Source organism: Branchiostoma floridae, chromosome 17 (genome assembly GCF_000003815.2).
Source record: "Branchiostoma floridae strain S238N-H82 chromosome 17, Bfl_VNyyK, whole genome shotgun sequence".
In the NCBI taxonomy this organism is placed as follows: Eukaryota; Metazoa; Chordata; class Leptocardii; order Amphioxiformes; family Branchiostomatidae; genus Branchiostoma; species Branchiostoma floridae.
Genome location: NC_049995.1, coordinates 18582125 through 18588124, shown reverse-complemented (window position 1 = coordinate 18588124; position 6000 = coordinate 18582125). Strand labels below are relative to the sequence as shown.

The following is a 6000-nucleotide window of genomic DNA, read 5'->3' as shown; positions in this document are numbered from 1 at the left end:
ACCAACTCTGTACCTGTTAGACTTTGATCATGGCCGCTGGGTAATGTCGGGATGACTGGTGCAGCTCCGCACCTAGCGGATACTGCTGGTACTACAGGAACCATCGTCGCCGGTCTGTTGACTGAAATACGAGTGAACGTGGCAGGTTTGTAGCGAACTCTGTATCCGCTGGACTTTGGTCCCGACCGCTGGAGTCCGATTGCATAGCGAGGTTTGACCCGCTAGTGACGAAAACAGTTCGGGATACAATAAGCTAGCGTTTCCATTAATACTGAATGGGCGTCACCGTATATATGTGATTTGTAAAACAGGTGAATTATGTTCTATTGAAAAGCTAATCCCTGTAGTACAAGTTGCATCTCGACATATAATAGGGGCCCAAATATTTCTTTCCAACATCTGCTTGGAGATTAAATGGCGGCACTATATTTATAACAAGATCCAACATTCAGACAATTTGTTCTTTAAACTTTGTCGTCACAAAGATGTTCTACAATGTTACGACAAGGCCGCTTTGTTCCCACACGAATTAGATAAGTCAGTTGATATATAAATTCTTTTAAGAACCTCTTTGGTCCTTATTTGAAGCCCAGTCCGCGATGGTATTGCAGAATCTCGTTATTTTCTTTCTATAGAACATTCAGTTCATTCAGTTTAATAGCATTCAGTTTCATCATGTACCGCTAGGGGTCCTTGTGAGATATTCTATGTCTTTCAATGCTTTTCATTTGGCCGCGTCTTTTTGTCGGGTTATCATGTTTGATACTAAGTTTCATAATTAAGGCCACAAAGAACTATGATCATTTCATGCAAAGAAAGCAGAGCTTTTATTGGTGTAAAACTGAATACAGCATCGTAAAGTATCCATTTCAATTCAAATCCCTCGAAATTTAACCGCTGGTACCGAAGACGTGTTAATGTGTGATCTTTAGAGATTGTGCAGAGACTTATATGTTTTATCTAATTGTTCAGCTGATAATACATGGTGGTGTTACCGGTAAAACATGTCACGTGTCCTGTACCACCATCGGTAAACTGCTGTTTGGAGACTCGTTATCATAGGCTAGGTCATGACGTCACCACAGTCTGTGACCAAGCGGCCATCTTCCTAATCTTCAGTCCGTCTTTTCAACGTTGAAGGAATCCATGGCCATGGAAGACCCTTGAAGGTTTGGTTATGAAAAGCTATTTACAAAGCATTCATTAATCAATCCTTTTTCTGTTAGTGTATTCGTCCGCTCCTGCTAAATATGTAACCAACCCGACATCTCTAAATGGGTTCCAGACAATTATCATTTAAAGATTCACCAACTGTTGCATGGATGTTAAATGAGCAATTACATTAAAGGCATTATTAGGTATTATACCCATCGGAGTACATATCATACAATATCATAAACACATCGGAATGACAGCGACATCCATAAAATCTACTGCATGCATACATACAAAAATAGGGTGCAAGTGAATAACCAACTTGAAGATACAAATATACAGGTAAATCAGCACATAGAGTTTAACGTATGACTCATACCATTGTTTCTACGTCCTTAACATTTTCGTATGTATTTAGCTACATTTGTTAATCAATCCTTTTTCTGTTAGTGTATTCGTCTGCTCCTGCTAAATCTGTAACCAACCCGACATGTCAAGATGGATTCCAGACAATTATCATTTAAAGATTAACCAACTGTTGCATGGACCTTAAATAAACATTAAAATGCATTAAAATATTAAATTATATCAAAATGTATTATGAGCATGGAAGTACATTAAAAATTAAGTACAAATGCATAAACCAAGGTACACTTATGAATATAAATTAACATTTAGAGTTTAACGTATGGCTCCTACTATTAGTTAGACGTCCTTAACATTTCTTTGTGTATTTACCTATATTTGTACAATGTAAAGGTTATCTTCTCCTAGAATGTATTTAAATTGAATTTACCTAAAGGATGGAATATATCAATTCTTTTGAACAAGCGGAAAGAAAGCTGTGAGTGGTTTGAGCGGCTTTGAGCGTTTATCGTCAGATTGTGGACAAGCCATGAGCAAGTGACGTTGATCAAAAATCTAATTTGGGCGGAATGGAAAAAACAACTCTCGTCCAGGGAATGTTATAATTCGTTCTAAACGTTATGAAGATGTATTTGAATTTTCGACATGTTCTCTGATCTGCTTCAGGATAACTGAGGGCTTAAATGTTCAAAACACGTGACCTTCCGTCTGTCTGATATGAACAAAAGGTCAAAGGCTGTTGGAAGCCTGTAGCGTCCCCCTCCCCATCCAGCCGTTCACAAAGTGGGCAAAAGGACTGGTTTGAGAAAATGGAAAGTTCATTCATTTGTGTTGAAACAATATAAAAGCCTTCTCCAAAGTGCAGCATGACTAATAGTTGGGATATACAGTCACAGTATGGTTCCAATTATAGGTCACAACCAGCTGCGCTTCCGGTCCCACAGCCAGGCATTCCGGCTGAAACCCAGTACGGACGGTCCGGACAAACTCGCCGTGACGTGTGAAGATCTGAATCCTCCCGTTCCCGGAGTCCGCCACGAGGATGTGACCCGAGCTGTCTGTACAGATGCCGTAGGGACCACTCAGCTGGCCTTCACCACTTCCCAAACCTCCGAACTGGAACAGGAACTTCCCGGACTCGTCATAGACGTAGGCACAGTGAGTGCCCCAATCCGTCACAAGAATGTTCCCTTCCCCGTTCACAGTGACGTACCGTTGGTGTATCATCTTACCCTCAGGATGCTGGACTGTCCGCACCAGGGAGCCGTCCGGACGGAACACATGAACTGCACCTTGGTCTGCATCAGTCACCAGGATGTGGTTAGTGCGCATGTTCACTGCAATGCCGCGGAAATAACTGATCTTCTTCTGGTCAAACCGCGCCATGACGGTCCCGTCCGTGCTGTACTGTACAACATGATCGGCTGACCATCCTCGCCCCACTACCCACAGCGTGCCGTTACCGTCCATACAGACATCATGCGGCGACATGTCCTTATCCCCTGTACCCGGTACAACTGTTGAGAAGTGGCGCAGGTAAACCCCATCCGTGCTGTGGACTTGGACTCGCCTGTTATAACGATCAGTCACAAATATCACGTTGCCAGGCGACACCACAACCCCTCGCGGGTAATAAAACTTTCCCCGTTTTGATCCTTTCCCGCCAAAAGTAATCACACGCTGCTTCCTGTCCCCAGTAGAGCCAGATGTCGCCCCTTCTGTCCCCGCAAGGTGTCGCTCTTGCTCGGCTGCTCCAGCCTCTTTCTCATGCCACCCACTGCCAGAGTCTTGCCCTGCAGATTTCTTGTCTTCTTCCTTTACAGTTGGATCTTCTCCAAGCTTGTCACCAACATCTCCACGTCCCCGTGTAGTACCAGCAGCACCCGCTAGGTGTTTCTGTGTAGCTGCATCTGCCTTCTCGACTTGTGCCGACCAGCCACCAGGCGGCTTCTCTCCCCTGTACTCCTGTGGCCAGCCTCCAGGCGGCTTCTCTCCCCTGTACTCCGTCACGTGGGATGTCACCTGCTTGGCGGCTTTCTCTGCGAATTCTTGAGCCTGCTGCAGCTTTTCTTCAAGAACTGTGATCGTCTCAAGAGCCTCCCTCAGCCTGTTTTCTGCGATGTTAAGCTTGGAGCGCAAAGTCATGATCGTGTTGGAATCCGCCTCTGCCTTCTGACGGAGCGTGTTGGAATCCACCTCTGCCTTCTGACGGAGCGTGTTGGAATCCACCTCTGCGTTCTGACGGAGGGTGTTGGAATCCACCTCTGCGTTCCTGAGGTTCTGGATGGCCTGCCTCATCTGGTGTTCTCTGAGCCGGTCCTTCTGCACCAGAGCCCGGACCAGGCTGTAGGAGAAGCCCTGGTACTCCAGACTCGCGGCTGCCTGCAGATGGAGCGGCAGGGCGTCCGAAAACAGGTTCAGGGCAGACAGGCGGGTCCAGCTCTGGGGCGCCCTCTGGTGTTTGGTCCGGGTACTGCATCCCACCTCGATGTCATCGACAGCCAGTTGCCTCTTGACATCTGGAACACATGAATAAAATATACATTACATCATGAAACGTATGGAATAATATGAGATCCCGAACAAGACTTGCTTATTAAAGTGTAGTTGAGGTCGTCATCTAGCAATTAGAGTCACGTGGTAGACTGCCCGAAAGTGCTGGAACGGAGTCGACTGATGCTTTTTCACAGGGAGACATTTTATATTCTTCAATATCTATAGTCTTTGATAAAGCTTTTCTGCAACAGGAAAGTACATATGAAGACATATATCAATAAAAGAGACATTAATATGAAATTGACTCTGAAATTCACAACTGAGTGCATATGAAGAGAAAAAGAAGTCAACTTACTGTACAACGGCGCCCCCTGTTGAACTTTGATGGGAACTTCAGCGTCAATCTGCAGTGACTTGACGCCCATGTAGACAAGTCTCGGGTCGGAGTGATCCGCCATGTGCCTCAGCACCGCCGTGTTCTCCCGCGGTATGGAGAAGTGCACCAGGATGCTCTTGTGCTTCTTGTAACCTCTGAACTTGACCTGTGACCTTCTGGTGCCAGATAACGTTGCTATGTGGTTTCTAAGGCGATCTAGAGTTTCCTGGATCATGCGCACCTGGCCGTTCACGACTACGTAGGTGTTAGAGGTTGCATTTCCTGGAATGTTAAGTATCAGTGAAAGTGTTAATGTTAATTGACAACAAGTCCGCAGTATTGCTATTTATAATTTCTATCAGTAGTTGGATTGAGAGCAAATTTCATAGAAATGTCTTTCTATGACGAGACAAGATTGCCGGGCAGATAATGGATTTTTGTTTGAGGTTCATCCATAATTTTCTTGTATGTTAGATGTTACTCACCTTCTACATCTGCTCCCTGTTGACTTGTTCCCGGTTGCAGTTCGTGGTTTTCCGGCTGCAGTTCGACATTCTCCGGAATCTCTCGGTCAGGCGGCTGGAGTTCGGGATTCTCCGGAATCTCTCGGTCAGGCGGCTGGAACCGCCGCAGAACATTTTGAATCAGGTCCCGCCGCCCGATTCTTTCCAAGATCTCTTTGACAAAATCGAGATTTTCTTGGTCGATTTTGTCCAGGTCTATTAGCTTGTTGAAAACGTCCACCGCTCGATCGAGTTGTTCCGCATGGCCTCTGGGGATCAGGTGTCGGCAGAACAACTTCACGTTTTTTGTTTCCTCTTCTGTAAGTTCATCGGAAATACGAAGCAAGGTTTGCACAAAATCAAAATGGCGCCTGTCGGCAGCTGTGACTCTTTCTCTGACCGGGCCTGCCATCCTGAAAACAGATAGCAAAAATTCACTGAATTCATCCAATTTTGCACACATTTTACGTTTAAGTACGTAAGATTGCTAGATGATGCTACCTGTGTGACTTGATAACGATTTACGCAAGGCAAAATGTAAGGAAATAATGTACTTTGCTTTTGGAAGGAGCATTCCCAGTGTGATGTACTGTGGGTATTAAAAGTGACGGGCCGTAAAAATACGTCTGGAAAGTTGTCAGCCATTGTCTACACAAAAACTCAGGATCACAGTCGGGCGCGTACACTTTCTCTTTCATAGTCTGACGCTAAACTTACGTCGACCCCTGCAGTTCTAAAACAAGACGCTAGGAGCCTCAAACATACACCACTTACTCTCCGTTCCAATAGCTATCTACCACTGAAAAGTTATGACACCAGCATGTCCATAACTCGAGATATCAAACCAAGACGTTCCGCTGCAGTACCTTAACATGTCGCTAGGGAGCCCCAAAATCTAATCGTTTCCAGGTCTCATTAAGACCTACTCACATACCATATATCAAGGCAAGTCATTCGCGCGTTCTCTGTTTATGCTGGCCTTTTACACACAAATAAGTAAACACACACACAAACGCTGCCCAAAATATAACCTTCTTGGCAAAGGTAATAAACGTGTTGGTGAAAATTGCAGTTTAGAAACGCTCCACCCATGTACCTTGGAAC

The 6000-nt window shown here is 45.0% G+C and overlaps 1 pseudogene; it reads right to left on the bottom strand.

Annotated features, from left to right (window-relative positions):
* Nucleotides 1-2391: 2391 nt before the first annotated feature.
* On the bottom strand, nt 2392-5472 carry LOC118404462 (annotated as a pseudogene).
* Nucleotides 5473-6000: the final 528 nt, after the last annotated feature.